Source organism: Vicugna pacos, chromosome 2 (genome assembly GCF_048564905.1).
Source record: "Vicugna pacos chromosome 2, VicPac4, whole genome shotgun sequence".
Lineage (NCBI taxonomy): Eukaryota > Metazoa > Chordata > Mammalia > Artiodactyla > Camelidae > Vicugna > Vicugna pacos.
Genome location: NC_132988.1, coordinates 33,939,144 through 33,961,924, shown reverse-complemented (window position 1 = coordinate 33,961,924; position 22,781 = coordinate 33,939,144). Strand labels below are relative to the sequence as shown.

At 38.8% G+C, this 22,781-nt stretch overlaps 1 long non-coding RNA gene across 4 annotated transcripts in view; it reads left to right on the top strand.

The window, feature by feature from the left end:
* The window catches only part of LOC116285827 (uncharacterized), a 193,263-nt gene that overhangs the window by 107,568 nt on the left and 62,914 nt on the right, over window positions 1–22,781 (top strand). For all 4 annotated transcript variants that reach the window (XR_012059111.1, XR_012059113.1, XR_012059112.1 and 1 more), the window contains exon 3: window positions 9,111–9,191. This is a non-coding gene — a long non-coding RNA (uncharacterized lncRNA). The remainder of the gene's footprint in view (window positions 1–9,110; window positions 9,192–22,781) is intronic.

Here is a 22,781-nt window from a genome sequence, read left to right as displayed (position 1 = left end):
TCAAGATAATCTTGTTTGTGAGATAAATCCAAGGATTTCTAGGACATTTTGATAGGCAACTTCAGACAGTAATTAGCCGCAGCATTGGAGTACGCTAGCAACTACTCAGCCGTGGGCAATGATTAGATCAGGTGTGAAGGTGAGCGAGCTGCTCTCCTTCTGTGCAGTTAAAAACAAAACGTGGGCACAGAGAGAGTCCTTGCTCTGCCCTTTCTTCACCTGCTGCATTTTCATTTCCTCTTCCACTGCCCCAGAGGTCTAATCGCGGACCCTAACGTCCCGATTCAACAGAGCTTGAGATGTCCACGCGGAGCACAAAACTGCAGTAGGAGTTTGGGGTTTGCTTTTCTCTCAGGTTTAATGTCACTGACTGGGTTCAGTGGACTTTGTAATCTATCCCTTAAACCACACGATCCCGAGGGCGAATTCCCTGGGAGGAGAGGGGCTCTGCCAGCTGATTAGCCTGGTTTGCCTGCTTCCTACTTCTCTTCTGTTCAGGTACTAGTTGTTCAGACAGCTGAGCTGGTGCTGGCTCCCCAGGTCCGTTGCTCCATTTTAATTCAAGCCAGTGATGCAGAGTCCCCAGCTTGGCCTGTCAGAACTCGATAGCTCTGTAAACATTGAAATCTTTGTTGCCATAACACCAGGAAAAATAATATGGGATCCTGCATATAAATATAGCGGAGGCCTTGGGGAATAGGAGCATTTCTAAATGACTCGAAGCTCTGTCACGGCATAATCTCTTATAAATAAATGTAACGTAGTCACTGAATGCAGGCTGGATTTTTGCCTGCCTGGGGTGCTCAGCCTTCTAGACAATAGTTATGCTAAGGGATTATCTTTTAACATAGTGCAGTTATCTCCTTTGTTTGTTTTCCTTTTTCATTATTCGCATAAGCCAAGGGAAATGAAAAGCATCTTATTTCAGGCAAAAGGGCCTGTGAATGATTAACTCTGGTTCCACACATTGGGATTCTGCATAGCAACCCCTTGGCTTCTAACTAGAAAAAGGCTTGAGGCAGCAACAGCAGCCCCGGGACCTGAGACCAACATTCTCAAACGAAGATGGTGAGGAACGGATTAAGTCTCAACATTGTGTTTATGAGCAGAATCTTCCGTAGCTGGCTTGTTTCATTTTGCATTGGTTTTACTGCACTCTTGGTGGAGATGTGTTTTGCTGACCTTCCCTTTCGGATGTACCCTTGCTTCTGGAGTACACTGGAGGATCCAAGTGAAATTTGGCTAGGATTACGGCCTAGTCTGGTTTATGCCACCATATTTTCTCCCTAATACTGTCCAAATCTGGGCCAATAACACTGGCTAAATTTTACATTAAAAGAAATGGAATTAACAGATAGCTTCAGAATGACCTTGAGTTTTAGTTTTAACTCAGAGAACATTTTGTTGGTAAATGCTGGCTCTCTTGTAATTATGCATAGCACAAAGTATTAGGAAAATGAAAGAGAAGCAAATGGTGTATTACATGGTTCCAATTAAAGGACATGGGTGTGTTAAAAACCCACATTGTGCAAATGTGAGGGACGGAATCAAAACCAATTCCCTATCTTTTTAAGGACATTTGGTGCTTAAACATTTACATGACAAGATGCGAGTTAGAAGAGTCAGCAGAAAATGAAGTGTAAGCTAAGGACAGAAGAAACATTGGAAAATTTAGGAAAATGCAGTATAGTCATAATCGAGCCAAAATATTTAGGACACTTAAATTTAGACTGCAAGTCAATCCAGATGTTTATTTATTAATGTTAATAATGTTTCCAGTCTGGTTATAAAATACTGACTCCCGGGGGTTCCACTTCTGAGTTTAAAGACAAATGCATGGTCTATTCTTTCCCAGCTCTGTTTTATTCTTAGGGACTTTCTACAGCCATGATTTTCCTGTAAAAGTGTTTGCAAAATTTTGAGCAGCTCCTGATGTCCAGCAGAAAGGCTGAGTGAAACACGGGTCTAGCAAAGCTTTCCCCTTTCTGCATTTCTCTTCTTGCTTCCATGGCAATAAAGAACGAACTTGGCATAAGAACATCATCTGTTCCTGCCTGTTTCTCATCTGAAGTCATAAACCTCTGCTGTCCCACCCAAGACTAGGATTTCGGCTGGCACGAAACCGCTGTCCGCTTACGGGTTTATTCCAGTAGTAACCAAAGACAAAACTATTTTAAATGAAGGCCCAGGGCAGTTTTCCAAACCCTTCACAATCTCCAGGTCATCCCCTAGAGGAAACCATTGAGGAAGAGGTCCAAGTTACATCCTTTCTTATAGTTTTTGATGCACTGTATGTTTATGAAGTCTGAGAACATTTTACCCTTCTCATTGCTCTAGACTGAATGCTGTGGAGAAAAAGGGAGGAGTCACAAGCTCGAAAGCCGTAGGGCTCAGGTGCACAGGCAAGTCCATGGAGAGCAGGCAGCGGTCTCCGGAGAGGCAGGGTCCTTTCCGAAAGGCATCTGCTGCTCAGCTTCCCCCAAAGGTACCATGTGGGGAGATGGAGAAGTTTGCCAGATACTCTGGTTTGTCAATAGAAGTTCCTGAATCCTGATTTTTTATATGAATTCTGCATAGTTTTAGATGTTGGCAGTTTTTAATTTGAACAGAAGTCAAACACGGTGAAGGTCAATCAAAACACGGCTCTTGAATGTTTGGGGCCACTGGCATCCAACCCCCAGGCTGTGCTCCTGAGTCACACTGGGGACACTTCGCATTTCTCAGCTTCTCAGGTTCTAAAACTGTCCGCTGGCATAATATTTGCACATTTTACTTTTTATTTGAGGTAGTCTGGCAGAAAGAAAAGAACACACATTTGCAGCAGGGGAGCTGTAGATTTTACTAGTTTCAGATTTTACCAAATTGTGACCTGCAGAAGCTTAGTGAATCTCTTGAAGCCTCTCTTATAATCTGTGGAAATGACGCCTATTCTGCAGGGTGTCCAGAAGATTAAATGTACCACTAGATATAACATGTGTAGCCTGGCCCATTTAGGTGTTCCTCATATGAATGTTACTATCCTGATCACTACCAGTGGGTGATCTTCTTTGGAAGACACAAAACTCGCATCCTGATGAGTTTCTCTCAGGATAGGGAGAGGGGCCTCTCTGCAGGTGTAATATGCTATGCAATAGAAAGAAATGATATCAAGTGTCATTTCTAAGGCCTTAAAGAATTTTAGAACTAGTAGAAGCCTTAGGGAAGCAAACTCTAATAGCAGGAAATTAATAGAAATAGCAGTTTTTTCTTAAACATTCATATTTTAAAACACACAAATGAATGCTGCCACTAAAATGCAGTTAATAACATTTTACTTTAAAAAATGAAACTAAAGGTAGGATCTGGAACCGTGTTTTGAAATAAAAGAATGCAGGTTAAGTTTTTTCCTCTCAATTTCTGTGGGATTATTTACTTGGAAATAAACAGATGAACGTTACTTAATATATCCTTCTTTTGTATCCAGGCAGGGTTGCCCAGGAGATTTCTTCTCTCCTAGCTTGAGGTCCATGACCTGTAGATAATGGTGGCAAGGGGGCTTTCAAAAAATTGGGGTGCTCCAAAATGGGGTTTGAGAAGATAACTGATGTATTCTCCTTGCTCTCTGTTCAAAATTAGGTGCAACCTACAGTTTCAGCATTCAAAGGAAGAGAACTCCTTCCTTCCTGTTGCTGGAGCAGCTGCAAGTAATAACAGAAAACAAAACAAAACCAAACAAAACATTGAGTCTGACAAAGACTTTGGTGGTACAAATAAAGCAGGGTAGGCATGTAAGATGGCTCAGGGTATCTGGTGTCTTTCACATAACTTATCCTCTTGCTTGGTATGAGATCTCTGATGGTGTGATAGGGAGTGCTGTGGGTGTGTGACAGATTATCTGAAGTGTTCCTCTATCAGTCATTGATATATTTACTGACAAAACTCTTTTATTCCTAAACTCAGCAGCATATGGTACTGGTCACGTTGGAGTCTCAGGGACCCTTGCTGACATTTAAGAGTTATAAAGAGTAATAATTATGTTGCCATCTACCGTGAGGTAGGAACTAGGGTAGGCACTTGATGACATTGTTTAAAATCCTCATCACCCTTTATGTAGGGCTGTATCTCCATTTTACAGAGTGCTAAATTGAGTCTCAGGCATATGGGGCCTCCCTTGAGGTACATAGATAGTAAGATGGGGCTAGGATTAAACCAGATTTGTTCTCTAGGCCTCTCTAGCCCATACTTTTCTCAAGTATTTTAGGGAGTAATTCACCCTACTTGTGGGGAATGTAAGTTACCTAGAAATCACCCGCAGTGTCAGAACCCCCAGCCATCCAACAGCCAGGCCCCAAATAGTAAAAGATCACTTGACACATATCACAGGCATAATCACTTGTGGTCCCTTCCTGTCTCTTAGAAGAGAAAGAAGTTCTCCGTCTTTTGCTTTCTGCATATACCACATAGAAAGGAACTGATAAAAATGAAGGTGATAAGGAGTAGAATGATGAGACACTGGGCCCTACAAGAACAGAAGGAAACTAGGCCCCCTCCCCCTTTTCTCTCTCACAAACTCAGACTCCTAAAGTAAACAAAAGACAGATTTAGTTCGACCGTGGAAAATGTCAGGGGCTACCGGTGCCTGACCCTCATAGACAAGAAGTGGTTGCGGTTGTGCAGTAAATGTTGCCTGAGCAAGTTAGGTCTTCGGTAACTTTCTTTGCTTCCACTTTCGCTGGAAACCCCTCCCCCCAAATATTTTCTTCTACCTCAGTTCAGCCATCCCCACTTTAAGAAGACTGTGAGGTGGGGAATAAGTCTAAGGGCTGTCCTGGGTGCGGAAAGAAGTCCTCACACATCCCAGGAGATACAGTAATATGACGAAACACAGTGGAGACACTGAGTGTGACCACCCCCTCCACGCCCTCTTTTCCTTTAGCAAAGGGTAGTTGGTTGTTTACTCACATCTAAAAAATTAGTTGGGACATTGGGATGGGACTCCTGAAGGGGAGGGGAAAGCAGTGAAGTGCAGTTCTCTGAAGAGAGGCAACATGAGGGTGTCGAGGGAAAATTAATCAGTCCGTCTAGGAAAGAAATGGAAAATTTTATTCGAGCCAAACTTGAGGATTATAACCTGGGAAGAGCATCTCAGAAAGCCCTGAGAACTGTTCCGCTGGTTGGAAATCAAGGCACAGTTATAGAAGTTCTCTGAGACAGAGGGCTGTACATCAAATGACGAATTATTGACAGTTTACATAATCCAGATCTAAGCGTCCTCCTGGTGGGTCATGTGACCCCTTATAAGATCAAGAAGGAATGTTACCTTTTAAGGAGTTGCCTTGTTGATGCTGGGAGGATGTTGCTCTTTATGGTTGAGCAGGTGTTCCTGCTGATGGGGGAGGTCTGGTCCATGCATAACGCAGACACACAGTGCACAGTGAGGGGAGACAGGGGGCCAAAGGGCAGAGAAGAAATTTTTATGTTTAAATTTTTCTCGTCTTGCCATAAAATAGGAATTCTATTTCACAAGGACAAAGCAAAGTCACAGAAGGCTAATCTTATCACTTACGCTGTTAGTTCACAGAGATGAAATTCCTTCATCGTGGCTATTGGCACCACTATCTCAAGAATCGTTTAGATCAATGGCTCTAAGTTCCCAAGGAATTCCTGAGTATGAATCCTTGGAGGAGGGAGAGACGGAGCTTTTTCATCTTACAAATTACCCACAGGCGGTTCTGATGTGCAACCCAGGTTACACAGCAGACTTAGACCCTTTAGGTAACTCCCTCCAGGGCTCCAGGGTTTGTTTGTTTTTCTTTAGCTATTCCAAACGAATATGCATGACTACAGCATATTTACACCAGTGCCCAGATCACAGTAATGAAAGCACATAGGGATTCTCAAAAAAAAAAGGTATCAAAATATCCTTTCTTTCAAATCACTGTGATTTATGAACTAGATGTGGTAAAATGGAAATAGAATCTTTAAAGAACACTTGTAATTCAGGTCAAAACAATATTAGTACAGATTCCTGATCAGAATTCAGGAGTGTGGTTGGTTTAAAGTTTACTATGCTGATGTGCCTGGTTTGACCCCGGTGACTTTTCATACAAGTGGTTAGGGATGCTGGCAGCAGAATTGCAAATAAGTTGGAAGGTTTTAAGAAAAATAAAAATTTAAGGTGAGAGAGTGTGTGTGCACGTGTGAGAGAAAGTGCCAGAATGAACTAATGGAAAGTGAATATATCTCTGTTGAAAAGAGTAAAGGTCAGAATCAACCAGGAATGAACCAGTAAATGTGGATGCTCCCAAGTGCACATGATCTGAGAAGGGCAATTATGATGTAAGGCTGAGCAAATGACCTGAAGATAAAGGCAGAAAAGGACCCAACAATTCCAGGGAGTGTCAGGACCTGCAGCAGGAAGTGAAAGTAGAAGAAACCAGTGGGGACAGTGACCCCCGAGAATCAGGGTTAGGAGAGTTGCCTGTGACAAGACATGGTATAAACACAGAGAGGGCTTGGATGAGACTAAGGCTGTCAACCTCTGCCAAGCCAAGTCACATGGAACTAGATACTTGCAACTTCACTCATCTGGATGTAGTTTGTATCCTAACAGCCCTTTTTATTGTAGTCAAAATAGTTGTACACTTGAAAGGGCTGTGCCTGATAGATTCCCAGTGGATAGGCAGGGTGTGGTGAGTGGCCAGAGTGAAAGAAAGGAAAAATTCAGAGGCACGGTCTTTGGAAGAGAAAACCACTCGCCTCAAATAGTTGTTGTCTGGTGGCTGCTGGAAGTTATGCAAGATAAAGAGTATCTAGGAACCTAAGTCAGAGAGAGTCAGTCAGAAGAGGCTTCCTGCAGGCTAGACCAGCAGGTTCAAGATCTCAGAGGACAGAGTTGTGAGAAGATACGGGGGCGTGTTAATGAAACTGGGAGGAAGAGACTTGAGAGGTGGAGATACACCATGATGGAAGGCTGACGTCACTGGAGAGCAAGAGCAGGTTATAAACAGAAATCAAGAAGAGGAGGTGAGGGAAACAGAATTTGGAGAAAAAAGAACTGAGCGTGGGGCTTAATGCCCAGAAGCACACTAAACAGGCTAATCAAAGACTCTTTGAAAGGACAACTCGGGGAGGTGCTGGTTGAGGCGGTGGTGGGAAGCTGCTCACACACCACTTTGACCTGAAGAGAAATGGCAGACCTGGGGCCAAATGCATGAAGGTCGCTTACTCACTCTGCCTGGAATCTCAGACAGAGGGAAATAATCAGTTTGCACCTAGGGAAGGGGGAGATGAGATTAAGTTGCAAGTCTACAAAGAGGATCCTTTGGGGTCATAAAATAAAAGTAGTACAAGAGAGCCCCTTGTGGAACTTTCTGAATACTCAAGACTGTCACCAACTAAGAAGTATTCTGCAACTTAGATTTCCTCACGAAATAGACAGGTTATGTGAATGTGAGTTACCTGCCTGTTCTGGACTATGGCTAGGGTGGAGGGGCTGAAACTTAGGGATACCAGAAAATGGTAAAAGGCCATACCCCAAAGGATGTCATTCCTGGAGAAGAAATTTTCCTCTTACTGATCATAAGATGTCCATGTTAATTAGCTCAGGTTTAGTGCAGAGGGCGAACTGTAACAGGGAAGTCTTTTCTGTGGATTTGTGGTCTTGACAACAAGAATGTTTTAAATGAACTGGTTAAAGAGCCTAAGAAATTGTGCAATCATTAAAGAAAGAGAGTGTGTGCATCTGGTTAGGATCATATAAGGCTCTAACATAAAATATTTTTAAAAATTAGGTCAAAATTCCCAGAAGTAATATTTGAATACCACTGGAGTTTTCCAGTGGAAGGAAGAATTTATATTGAAAACACCAACTTAACAAAAGCTAAAGAAAATTGAAGAAAAATTGTTTATAACTGTTCATTGCTATAGGTAAGTACACTCTGTCAAAGATGGTCGATCCTGAGCAAGAAGAATTTATGAAGATTTGATTCAAGAGGTCACTATATCTTGTGCGTAAAAGGTGCTTAATATATGTTTACTGAGTGGTTAAAATAAGTATATGTTGAAACAAACTGATGAATAAATAAAAGGCATAGTTGTATATTCCATTTGGAAAGTCTTTCTCCAAGATGGGTTAGCTGCCCACCCATGGGCTCCCATACAATCACATGATCACCTATTTTATCCTACTGTATACTCTGCTCTTCTCCTAAATTGTAAGCTGTTTGAGGGGAGGAATTAATTCTCATTCTTCATAACTTCAGCACTGACCCCCAGTACCATGCACATAGCAGACTCAGGGAATAGTTGTATAAATGAACAACATTATTTACTAAAGTACTAGTTTAAGCTGAATATAAAATTAGTGCTTCATATGGGAGACCAAAAGAGGTACTTAAAAAAAACTACTTACATAATATCTAGGAAGTCCATCACGGAACTGTAAGGGGCAGAAGGACACTTTGGGCAGTGTTATTACCGTAATTTGAACATGTAGTTAGAATGGAAAATGGATTGTAATGATGCAGAGTGAACAATTGCTTTCTTGGAAATGAAGGACTAAAAAATTGAGGGTGGAGACATGCTTTTTACCGAAAACTCAGGATAGCATGCTCTCTGCACCCCATCCACCCCCAGGTCATCCAGACTGTCAGATTAAATTTAGATTACTTCTTGAAAAAAAAACTTTCAGAAAAAATCCAGCATCTATCTCCCCCTACTGGTATCATATTGAGTGATGTCTAACTATTTTTCTTTTAACTGAGAAATGTTTAATTAGGTGAATTTTTTCATTGGTTGTTTGGAAAAAAATCTTATACTTAACAAAGTTTAAGCATCCTGCTTTGGAGGTTTGTATTGCAATGCACTTTACCAAGATTTGGAGTATAAATTGTTTCATCATAGATAAGGAATGGTTAAATAATTTTGCTAGTTCATCTGTAATTAACATGTTTATATGTCTGTGGATTATAATTGGCTGACACAATGAAAAATTTTTAAAGTTTTTATTATAGAAAATTTCAAACATACATAAAAGTAGAGAGAAACATACAATGAGTTTCCATGTACCCCTTGTCCAACTCCAAAAAACAAGTCTCACCGAATGTTGTTTTATTTTTTACTTCCTCAAGGTCGCACATCCAGATCATTTTGAAGCAAAGTCCAAGCATTGTATCACTTCATCTGTAAGCATTTCATTATGGATCTAAAAGGTAAGGGTGCTTAAAATAATCTATTTTTTAAGCCTAGCCAAAATTAGGAATAGTTGCTTAATATCAGCAAATATCCAGTGTTCAAATTTCCACAATTGTTTTAAAATTTATATTATTTATCTCACCATTTGTTTGAAATAGGCTTTTAATATGGGCTGTGGATTCTAATTGCTTGATATGTTTGTTAAAATTTCATGGCCTTTGTGAGATTTGTTTCCTCTCTCCATCAATTTTTTGGGTAATATTTTTGTTAAGAAAAATGTTTTATTTGTTCTGAAAAGTGTTCCACAGTCTGGAATTTGCTGACTGGATCCCCCAGTGTTGTGAAGCACAGTCCTTTGTCCCCCGTATTTCCTATAAATACGCAAAATTGGTAGTGAGGTCTAGAGGCTTAATTTTATTCATGTTTTCCTTCCTTTCTTCCTTCCTCCCTCCCTTCCTTCGTTGTTGTTTTTTTTCCAAGGTGCTATTGTATACTTCTGTCACAATGTCTGGAAGCCATTGAACTTCATTGTCTAGAGCAGCATTTTCCAATAGAAATGTCTGTGGTGATGAAATATTCCACATCAGTACATATATATTCTATATCTGTACTAAATATTCCATGTTTGATATCTTAATATGGTAATCACTAGCCATATGTAGCTCTCAAATGTGGGTAGTATGATTGAGAAACAATTTTTAATTTTTTAAATTTTAATTACTTTAAATTTAAATGTAAATTGCCACATGTGACTAGTGGCTACCATATTAGATAGTATAGCAGTAGACTCATTAATTCATTAAAGGCTGCAAAATGATCATATTATTATTCTACTATTTTTTCTTTACTTACTAGTTGGAATATTTTTATGAAGAGAAACTTCCTGTTAACAATTATGTTGTCACTTACTATGAGGTTGAGTTTATACAGAAAAATTGCTTAATTCCTACCCTCTATTTATCAGCTGTAAAAATAGTAAGTTGGTTCATTAGCATTCTCCAAAAGTGATGCATCCTCATCCTCATTTGTTTTTTGTCATTGTTATGTAGTCATAATTTACATTTTAATTTTAATTTACTGTAGTTATTTTTGTTGGTGCTCAAATTGGTCCATCCTTGGCCAGAAGGGATTTATTCAGACTATCTCTGAGCACTCTTGACATGATCCTACAAGTCTCTGATAGTCTTCTGGCTTTCTGGTGTGTGATAAGGTATTTCAGGATCATCGTGTACATTTCCTGCTTCATATCTCAACTTAGTCATTTTCCAAGATGTCCTGGTTCCGTTTAGTGGTCAGTGGTATTTCAAGAACATATAATCTGGATACTAGGGTGATCATTGCTATTTGCTTTGTCATTATTTCTACCCTCTACAAAAACAGAGTTATAAATCCATATTAAAAAAACCCCCAAAAACTACACTGTGAGTTCATTTTGATGCATGCAGTTTAAAAACAGGACAACCGAGTTACCTCTTATTGGACTTTTTTTTTTAATGTTGAGAATCAGTTTCTTCTTAATGACACCAATATAACTACCCATTTCCTTTCTCCACAATACACACATAATAATTTCAGGATAATGGTACCAACCTACCAGCAATGAAATTGTTATTCAAAAAGTGTACTTTTTAAAAATTTTCTTTTTGCATGTGTATTTATCCTTAGAATTTCCCTCACTGATGACATACTATTGTGTTACAGGGTTATTTGAGATAATTCCCTTGTGTGGTTTTACCAAAAAATGGATACAAATTTCCATTTATTTGTTTCCTTTTATTTTTAGGGATTTATTTTTTTCAATTTAGTTTCATTTCATAATTACATAAAGTCTTTGTGTGGTCCCAGAGTCATATCCACAAAATACAGTATATTCAAAAAAATCTAGCTTCTTATTCTGTCTCCTTAATTATAGTCCTTTTCTCCCTCCCTCATCAATTTTCATTAAAAAATTATAATTTAATCCTTCATTTATTATTTTAGGGATGTGAATTTATTTGTATCTACCCTTTCTTAGATGAACAATAATATATTCTATACATTTTCTCTTTTTTTTGTTTTACTTAATGTATTCTGGAGATCACTGACTAATAATATGTAATAATACTAATAATAAATGTAATAATAAACCTCATTTGCTTTTGTAGCAGCATAGTATTACATTGTATAGATGTTCCATAGTTTATTCAATAAACATCTGTTGATGGACATTGAGGTTGTAGAAAGCTTTTTAAAAACATTTTAAATGATTATAGCAGGAGCATAAACAAATGCATTATCTTTCTCCGTAATTTTTCATTATTCACTAGGTTTGTATAGATAAAGACAAAAATATGAAGTTATATAAATGATCTAAGACAAATATTGGTGAGAAATTATGGTAAATTTACTGAAATGTATTGGTCTGGATATCCTAGAACTCAGATAAAATATTTTAGTTTTCATTAATTATTTCTTTAGGAGACTAATGACTATTTTCCTGATCTTCAGACTTCTTAGGATAGACCTTAGTAAGGCTGGAAAAGCAAGGATGATTGAACTTGAGAGTTGTGCATGATACAACTGTCATCTTTTATGAGGTGAAATGTAATTATTTTCAAAGAAAATTTTATTTTATCCTCCATTATTTGCCTATAAGCTTTGCCGGGAATTTGTGTTAGGCTATAATAATGAGATACTAGATAATTATTATTCCATTATTTGGACACGTGGTTGAATCCGAGGTTTCAAGATAGCTTATGGCTAACATTCTTTAATACTATATACAAAAATAAACTCAAAATGGATTAAAGACCTCAATGTAAGACCAGATACCATAGAACTAGAGGAAAACATAGGCAGAACAAACACTCTTTGACATAAATCACAGCAATATTTTTTTCAAACTGGCTCCTAGAGTAATAGAAATAAATGCAAAAGTAGACAAGTGGGATCTAACTAAACTTAAAAGCTTTTGCACAGCTAAGGATACCCTCAACAAAATGAAAAGACAACCTTACAGAACGGGAGAAAATATTTGCAAATGATGTGACCAACAATGGACTAATATCCAAAATACACAAACAGCTCATACAGCTTAAAATAAAACAAGCAACCCAATGAAAAAATGGACAGAAGACCTAAATAGACAGTTCTCAAAAGGAGACATCCAGGTGGCCAACAGGCACATGAAATGATGCTCAACATCACTAATTGTTAGAAAAATACAAATCAAAACTACAGTGAGATATCACCTCACAACAGTTGGAATGGCCATCATTAAAAAGTCCACAAACGGTAAATGCTGGAGAGGGTGTGGAGGAAAAGGAACCCTCCTACACTGTCGGTGGGAATGTACATTGGTGCAGCCACTGTGGAGGACAGTATGGAGATTCCTTAAAAAACTAAAAATAGACTTACCATATGAACCAGCAGTCCTACTCTTGGACATATATCCAGAGAGAACCTTAATTTAAAAAGCTACATGCACCTCAGTGTTTGTAGCAGCACTATTTACAATAGCCAAGACATGGAAACAACCTAAATGTCCATCGACAGATGCCTGGATAAAGAAGTTGTGTATATGTATGTGTACACACACACACACACACACACACACACACACACACACACACACACACCCCCCATGGAATACTGCTTAGCCATTAAAAAGAATAAAATAATGCCATTTGCAGCAACATGGATGGACCTGGAGATCATCATTCTAAATGAAGTAAGCCAGAAAGAGAAAGAAAAATATCATATGACATTGCTTATATGTGGAATCTAAAAAGAAGGCCACAAATGATCTTATCTACAAAACAGAAACAGACTCGCAGACATAGAGAACAAACTTGCGGTTTCCAGGGGGTAGAAAGGATGGGAAGGGATAAATCGGGAGTTTGAAATTTGCACCTCTTGGGGAGTGATGGAAATGTTAGCTATTTTGATTTTGGTGGTGGTTTCATTGGTGTATACGTCTATCAAAATTCATCAAATTGTACATCTGAAATATATGTAGTTTACTGTACAGGAATTGTACTACAATAAAAGTGGTAAAAAAAATATACTAACCTAAAAAAAAAAACGATAGCTAATGACAATAACTGTATACACACCAACCCCTTCTTTATTCACTCTGCTTCTTTCATCACCTGAGCCACTCGGCTAGCTCAGTCGGTAGAGCATGAGACTCTTACTTCTTTCATCATCTACTTTTCAGATATTCAGAAGGTGAAAAGCAAATAGCAACTGAATAAGCATCAGTGAATCAATAAATAAAGAGATGCCCTGTTTTATATAGGACACGTTCACATTCGCTCTCTTGCTGGGACACGACGTGGGGTTGTAATCTGATCTGCTCTAACCCTGTTCTCCTTAATTCTCCCTCAGTTCTGTTTAGAAATGAGGGTATCCGTAGGTTCTCACACATGCTCATTTGTTCATCAGAAGCTGCTATAATTTTGATGGTAATGCTCTACTGCTAATAATTCCAACAGGAACTTATTTTCTTTGTGCAGTAAGTAAGTAAGACTACTCTCTTGAACCTCAAACTGTACCTCAGGGGTTACACCTATGGCAGATGACTTAAAAGAGAGAGATACCAGTTAGGGCCTTGCATATAGATGGGAAATATACAGTGTTCTCAAGAGCTCTGCATCTCACCTCTCATAACGCCCAATACTTCCCCACCCCTCCAGTGTGAACAGGACATCTCCATTAAGTTAAGCCTTAGAGTTCATGCTTTTCTACCTTCTATGAAATAGTAGGCATCCTATGAAAAGTAATACACAGAAACCCCAATTACATAGAGTTGAGAGGCCAGAACAGGGAGCTCTCACGCCCCGCGACTATAGCAGAGCCCAATGGAAAGAAGACAGATTCCTCATCTTTCCTGGCAAGGACCCGGCCAATGAAAAGCCATGGACTCTGTTCTACTCTGGCCCTCCCCACTGCCTTTCCTCCTCTATAAAAGCACTCCCCTTCCCTTGCCATGCAAGGACTTACACATGGCTCACCATGGTTGCAGACCCTGAATTGCAATTCTCTGCTGATCCCAAATAAACCCATCTTTGCTGGAGAAATACCTGGCCGTCTGTTTATTTCAGGTCAACACTATTAAGCAGTAAGTGGAACCTGAGGTGTCTTAGTCTGCATTTTCTAACACTCAAAGATTTGGCTACGAAATGGAATGGCCAGACTAAACACAGCCCAGTCATCCCAAGAGGGCAAGAAAACCAAGTACTAGCTGCTGGATTTGCCAGTCTTTTATTAATAAATTTTTTTTCATATATTACCACCCTGCCTGTCAAGATAATTTTCCTGCTTTGAGCTTTTATAGTATTAGGCTGCTTGTGGAATTTGTATGTTTAAAATAAAATGTAATCTCTATTAGATATTAAAGCTACTTGCTGGCTAATAATTTCAATAATTTATTTTGTATGCATTGCATATTTTTCCTAGTATTTATTTTTAGTTTTTCTTAAAGTCTTGAAGGGCTGAATTTAAGGTAAAGTGAGTGAGGCACTCATCTCAGACACAGAATTTAAGGGAGTTTCAAAAACCTCAATAATAAAGATAAATACTATTTTAATGCAATATTTAAAAAAATAAAAATTAGTGCAAAAAAATTATAGAAATTTTAAATAAAGGCAGGATCTGATCCTGCATTTGAACAACTCTGCCTCACTTACCTCACCCTAATCCTGGCCCTAATTCCTATAAAACTTTATTTAAAAAACAGGCAGGTGGCCTTTGGGGCATACTTTGTTCATTGAAAGATATCAAATCAAACTATTATTTATTTTCATTACTGCATTTTTTTGCCCCCCGCTCCTTACATTTTGCATCCTAGACTGTTTTTGAGCTAAAGTTGGAGTTGATTAAATCCCACTGTATCACTTTCACAGGTAAGGCTAATGGGAAAGCACGTAGAAATGACGTGATGAGCCCCAAATAAAAGAGACAAGGATCACAAGGTTGAGATTTGTCATGGTTTTGTGTCCTCTATCTCCCCAGTTAAATCCTTTAAGAATAAGATTCTTGACTCCTGTTTCTTTTTTTTTTTAATACAGTGCTGTGTGGAGAGTAATGTCCGTCAACCTTAGACTTGTCATTGTCCTACTCTCTGAATTCTATCAGTTATTTGTGTGACCGTAAAGAAGATACTTACTTGTTAAACAATTTTATTTATTTATTTGTTGAAGTATAGTCAGTTTACAGTGTGCCAATTTCTGGTGTACAGCATAACTTTCAGGCATCCATATACATACATATGTTCGTTTTCATATTCTTTTTCATTGTAGGTTACTACAAGATACTGAATGTAGTTCCCTGTGCTGTACAGAAGACACTTGTTTATTTATTTTATGATACTACTTTTTCTTGTCTTAATCTGTGTCTACATGATACCCAACTCTGTGTCAATTCAGTGAAAAAGAAAATAATTGAAATGAAGAGAAAAGAAAACAAACATTCGCCTGAAACCAGAAACCATTTGCATTCCACTACCTGGACAAAACAGTTATTAAGTGTTTGAATTTTCTTATGTTAATGGTTTGCTGGGCTCTGTAGACACAGGCAGAATTCGCTAATTTTCAAGAAAAAGCAATTTCCTCAGTAAGAGTTCATAGAATGAATCGAAAATGACTAAACACTCCCTGCAAAGAATATCATACTTTGGAACTGGAATTATTAGACCAGGTGGTGAGTGTTTTTTCATTTTTTTCAAAAGGTGGGAAAAGGTAAGAATTTTCAGTCTAGGAGCAATCTTATAAAATAGCAAAAGATACTGGCAGGGGTGTTGCGCTGCTGGTGGGTGGGGAAGGGAGGAGTTGGAGGGGAGGAGAGCACAGTCATCTTACATGGGTCTTCTTTTGAGTAAAACTAGGAGAGATTTGTGGGTTTCACATCAGTCAACTTTCATTATTCTTGTTCCTATCGTCTTCGATTCACATGGTTTCAGTTTCTTTCCCAACATCTTTGGTTCAAACTTTCTGGTCATGAAACAGAGCAGTTGAAAAATGTTGACAAAAAGTTTTGGAAGCAATCACTGAATTTTGCACAAATTTACTAGCAGTTATTTTTAGTGTGAAAAATGGTGCTATTCCGTAATAAATGTGGGTTAGGAGTGTTTATGTCATATACACCACTTGTTTCTTAGCCACTTAGAGAAATAAGACCACAAGGTTATATAAGTTTGCAAAAAATGGAACTTATTGGAAATCTACAAAGTAGAGATTTTTTTATATATTCTGAAGGTACAGAGGCATATTTTATAGAATTTGCCTAAACTGCAGGAGTGGTTGCTGTTTCGCATGCCACTAACTTATATGTGATACTAGATTTTTAAAAATAGTAACTTTAAAAAGTTTAGAACAATTTTTTGAAGCCCAGGCATGATTTTCATATTGACATGAAATAGGATGAAACACGAATGTTATTGGGAGATGGCACTGACTTTTAAAAAGAAATAAAAAATGTATTTTCTTGTGGCATCATATTTATATGGACAGCACAGATTTAATCCTCTGACTTACTTGTCTGCCAATCCTATGGTAGATAATAAATTCATAATTCAGTTAATTGCATGCATTGTATCTACCAATTCATTTAAAGAAAATGAGCTATCATCATCATCCATGTGTGTTTATGGGGTGACTAAAAGTTCCAAGTGACTTTACAATGTCAGTAAACAGACTTTCTACTTCCAGGAATCTTGAACTAAAGTTAAAAAAAAAAAAGACAAAATCTGAAAAAGGATAAGCAGACAAAAAGTAATCTTGCAAGACACATGCAAGACACAATAAAAACTCGATGATCAGTTATTCACAGTTCATTAATAAATGCCTACTGGAGGGGAAAAAGGGAAGAAAAGGCATTGAGTACCCACAATTGCCAGATGCTATAATAAATACTTCAATGATATTCTCTCAATTATGGTCAAATGGAGGGCACAGGGCAGAGGCATCCAACAGAAACATGTCCATACAAGGGAGAACGCTGGCTTCCATTCAGGAGGGGGTGGCACCAGAAATAGGGATCCAAGTCAGTTGGATCAGAAGTGGAAGATTTTTTAAAAGGTATTTTTTGAAAGTTGGTTAAGCTGGGACTATATTATAGAGGACCCTTTAGGATAAGCTAAGGCATGTTCACTTTTTTATGTAGGTAAGTAAACTCTCAATGTTTTTGAGCAGAGTGACCAGGCAAAGAGCTGTGAATACAGAGCAAATGGAGCATGGGCCACTTGGCCAAACAGTGAGAGACAGAGCTGGCTCAGCTTTGAAGGCAGCATTCTCTTAAGGCTCTACAGAAGGAGGTTTTCCTGTGGGGAGCTGGGGCATAGCGCAGTGGTAGGATGTGAGCTTGGCATTCATGAGGTCCTGTGTTCAATCCCCAGTACCTCCATTAAGGGGGAAAAATAGGTGTTTCCCAGAATAGTCCCAGACAGTAGCAATTTTATTGATTTAATCATCAATAGAGCCAGGAATATTTTCTCTGGTTTGCTGCCCATCTAAAAGCATCTCATTGTCTAAAATCCATGTTGAATAAATAAGACGATGAATGTTTCGAATATGCTGATGTTTAGTGACAGTTTGTGATGATGTTTGAGGAAAAGCAAATGAGGGTGTTCTGTTCCTCTTCTCTTCTTTTCGTTCAAAAGAATTTACTGAGAGTAGGAGGATTTTAGGAGGTCCCTGAAGGGCGGCAGGGTGAACAACTTTGAAAGAGTGAAGTCATTTATTTGCTCCCTCTCTTTCCAGGCCACATAAGCCCGTCTTAAGCCCTTGCAATCACATCGCCCTTCTGTTCCATTCAAATTGCTCTCTTGATGATCTCTAATAACCCTCTTTTCTCTCTCCTTATTCTTCTTAAAGCCCTCAAAGCATTTTGTACTGTCATTCACCTCCTCCATCACTCCAGCCACGTTTCTCTGTTTGTCTTTCTGCATCATCTACACCATCTAACCTCCCGACCAGGCTCTCCACACCAGCCCTCAGCCGTTCTCCTGTCATCAACATTCTTGAGAGATCAACAGTTCTAGAACTTTGAGACTCCTTCAATTTGCAAAGACTTCTAAAATATATGACTTTCTCCATAAAATATAATTTTTGGACTGAAGAGGCATTTGCTGAAACAAGTTAATGACTCCCTTTTATTTCCATATAGTGTACAGGTCTTAGCTTCAGTGTCACCTGTTCAGGTAGGTCTTCTCTGATCAGTGGGGCAGTGGTGAGCTCCTTGGTGATATGGTCCTGAGGCACCTCATACTCCTCCTTGAGAAGAGGCATCTTATTTGAAATTGGCTATTTGTAATTCATTGAGGACATGAATTGTGTCTTAGGTATTCATAGCTGTACCCCTAAGACTTAGCCCAAGCAGGTACTAGGAACTCAAAGAATACTTTTTTGTTGGTTAATTGATTGAATGATTGTAGATCTGTTCATTTCAAGTTCAACAATATGTACTTTAGCCTAATATTTCATCTAAGGAACATCATTTTTAAAGACACCCTTGCTTTTGCTTTATTTTCTCATTCACACATCAAGTTGACTTTTTGCCGTTTTTCTTTATGAAGAAACTTAGAAAAATATTACTCTATGAGCTTTACTTTGTGCAGAGAAATGTAGGACAAAAAGTTCTGCTGATATACGCATGCTAGGCTGGAGGCGAGGCTCACAGACCAATTAATCTTCCAATCTTAGCAGAATTTCAGATCACCATGTATCTTGGGCTTTCAAGCTTATTCACAAATGGTCAAAACCACAAATTTTAAGTCTGCTGTTTTTCATAGTAAATGTGCCCTATTTACATTTTCCCCTTTGGGAAAGTCAGTGGCTGCCACCTTCATTTGTGCATCTCTGAACATCTCTGAACATTTGTGCATTGCCAAACGGAGCAACTAAGGGTTGTGGTGTAATGTTGACCTGCTAGAGGGAGGTGAGAGAACTGGGTTCTAGATCTGGTGCTGCCATTAACCCTTGAAATCAGTTTGAACTGTCACTTGGCTGCCCCAGGCTTTCCCGAGAAACCCTGAAGACGCCCCCAAACACCGTTTCTCTAACCAACCTGTTGAAAGAATTCTGAACTCTTTTTAGTATTTTGGCTTGCTTTGTGGTTCTCTTGCTACCAATCCAACATGGTAATAAAACAAAGTGTGGATGAAACTTTGGCTCTGACTGAACTAAGCAAAACCGAGATAATTCTCAGATTTGCAAAAGCTGGTGCTGCTGCCAGAAGCCTTCATAATTTGTTTCTCTTCAACTCGGGCCTTTGAGACATCGGCCTGGTTAGAGCAACATTAATTGAACACGAGTAAAGGAAAAATGAAACCCAACAGCCCTCCTTTCTAAGCCCACGAAAAGAACAGTGACTGGATTTCTCTGGAGGAGGAGAAGGTTGCTCGCAGGCATGCTCAGAAATTGGATGGAGCATAAGGGCAGCTCAGAGCTTAAGTGGTCATTGAGGAATTTTCTTTTAAAATGTGGCTTGAGCTTCATTAAGCATCCCTTATAGGAACAGAACTCCCAGGAGAGTCTGGAACACAGAGGCAGCCACAGTACCACCTTGGGCAGCAGGATAACTAATTTTTTTTGGTGGAGTCCATGGAGCAGAGAGATTTATGCCGAAGGCAAGCTTCTTTCTTTCATGCTTGGAGGGAAAGTCAATATTCCATATTCATGGTCTCTGACATAACGTTTTGCTCGGGTGGTCATTTATACTATTTGTTGCAAAATATCATGGTGTTATTTTTATAAGGATCAACCAGAGCGGGGATGGGATTCTTAGGTGCCACCTGGTTTTCACACTTTTGGTGAAGTAAAATTTAATTGAGTTTTCAAAGGCAGGAAAATATTCTGTTGCTGGGAAATATAGCATAAAGGATTTCTGCAAGTTTCCTCTGGGCTTTTCTTGCAAGCTTTAAATGAGGATTTTCTGCCAATTTTCTGGCAGAAGCAGAGGAGACATAGCAGTTTTGCTGGTGGTTTTGATTATGGATTGTCTATATGACATCAATAAAAATAACTAGACCTAGGTCTGATGGGCACTGAACTTGCTTAAAATGCTAGTAAAAATTATAAGAGGAGGGAATAAATCTTAAATTTTGAATATTTTTCTCATAACACATATGGAAAGATGATTTCTCAGTATTTTAGTGTTCGAAGCACAATAACTGGAGAAGAATATGTTCTCTTCAAAGTGCCAATAAAAATGCAAAATGTCATTTTCCAGTGCAATTCGGCCTGAAATCAACCTGTTTTATGGTAATTATGGGCTCTGGCACCAGAACATAGCAGAGCTTTAGAAAGATTGAATGAGTGATTGAGTTCAACCTCCTTAAATATGAAACATATGAAATGATTTGTGTAGAGTGAAAACCAGAGGGCATTGTCATCCTCCCTACCCCGAACCGTGCAGAAAGCTTCACTGATGCCCTGTGGTGGTCACATCACGAGTAGGGAGTGGGTGAGACACATATTTTCAGCGCAAGAGAAATAGTGAAGGAACAACCTCTTATGTGGTAGAAGGGAAGTTTCGTGTAAGGGTGAGAAAGAGATGATGATTCCCAGAGTGGGTGAAAAGCGCCTTTTGTTGGCAAGATTTCGGCACATCACTACGAAAGGAAGATTGTATATATTTCTCATAACCACTGTGGTGTAAGGCGTAAGGACCCAGCAATGCGTTGTCCTACGCCTCCTGGCCACGTGTCAGGAAGGGGCTGCTTCAGCCAAGAGAAACGTGGCAACACTTCCACTCTCCTCCCTTTTTCCAGGTAACCTGAGCACCTTGTGATGCAGGCGTCCTGGCACAGGGGGTGCCTTCGATTGGTTTTAGTCCGTAAAATGGGAGAAAAAAATATTTAAGTCTTACAGTGTTTGGATGTTCCGTATTATAGACCCAAAAAGAATTGTGGCCGAATCTTCTGAAATTTTGTTTTTTTCATCAAAATGATGATACAGATTTTGAAAGAGTCCATTTTTCTGTGAATTTTGTTACCCAAAACCATTGACCTCAGCTCTCCCCCATGTTTTCCCTTCTCAGAGGCCATTGTTTTCAGTAAAGTAAGCTGATCTTTGGCATTTATTTCCACATCTTCGCATGACACGTTTCTGTTGCTGCTTCTTAATATTTCAGGTTTTGGCCTTGTTTGCTTCTTCTGAGAATAAGGAGAGTTTAGCTCTCTCTCACAAACCGCTACCACGTGCACACACCCGCTTTGGGCCTATATTTTTTTTCAATATGAAATTTTGTTTGGGTGGGTATCGGGAGTTAATGTTCTTATGAATAGGTAAATGCTGTTTCTAACTGAGCCATGCAATTTCTCTTGGCTATTCTTTCTTTCATGTACAACTTTGTATTTTCCCTGGTGTTAATGATTGTGTCCGTTCTCTGACTGTCTATTTGATTTTCTGTGTCCTTATCAACTGCAAACTCCAGGCATTGTGCTAAGCTCTCTTTCTATATGGTATAACACATGGAGTACACTGTGGAATTCATCTTTTTGGAGAATCCGTGGCACTGCCCGGATGGGCTGTCACTCACCATCATACTGTGAATTCTCTTTGATTTTCTGTGATGTTAGACCTCGTGTTTCCTGGAAACCCTATCTTCCTCTTTCTTGGTTTTCTCTCTTGGTTTGGTTAACCCAGTGTTTTGGTACCTGTTTGGAAAATGCTGCATGAGAGGTACATGTTTTGAGACCTGGTATGTTTGAAAATATTTTTATTTCAGCTTCATACTTTACTGAGCGTTTAGCAGGGAACTCTAGGTTGGAAAGAACTGTCTTTTGGAAATTTGATGCCATTGTTCCATTTTCTTCTTGCTTATCATGTTACAATAGGGAATTCGGAAGCTGTTATAACTCCCGATTCTTTGTTTTTGACGTGTCTCTCTCCCTTGCCCATCAAATCTTTGTCCTCAGTGTGCTAAAATTTTGTGAGAATGTGTCTTAATGTGTATCTGTTTTATACATTTTGTTGGGCACTCAGAGGGATATTTCAATCTGAAAAATCCTGTCCTTTACTTTTGGTGAATTTTCTTTGTTCTCTATTTCTTAGTTGGGTGGTGGTTCTCTTGGATGGCTCCTTTGATTTTCTTATCTGTCTTCATATTTTCTGTCTTAGAGTCTCTCTCCCTCTCTTCTGTTTTTTTTTTTAATGAATTTTCTCTGTGATATTTCCTTAACTTTATATTCTAATATATCTATTGGGATTTTATTTCTACTATCAGACTTAAAATTTTTCCCTAAGGTCTTTTAGGTTCTGTGGCTGTACCTGTTTACACTGGTTTTGTTTCGTAGATACCACATCTTTTCTTATGTTTCTGAGGATATTAATGGTTTGGAAGTTTCCTTTTACTGTTACTGTTTTTCCAAGCTGCTTTCCTCCCGTTTTTATCCTCTACAGATAACTGAGTCACTTTGCTGTACACCTGAAATACTATAAATCAACTATACTTCAACTAAAAAAAAGAATAAAAAGATACGAAGTCTTTACACACATACCCCGATCCCACTTGCCTCTCCTGCCTCCTTCGAGTGCTTTTTCTGTGCATTTATGTGCATGTCTAGTAGATACACACATGTATTGTTTTAGGGAGGTTGTTTTTATATAAATAGTATCATACTGTAT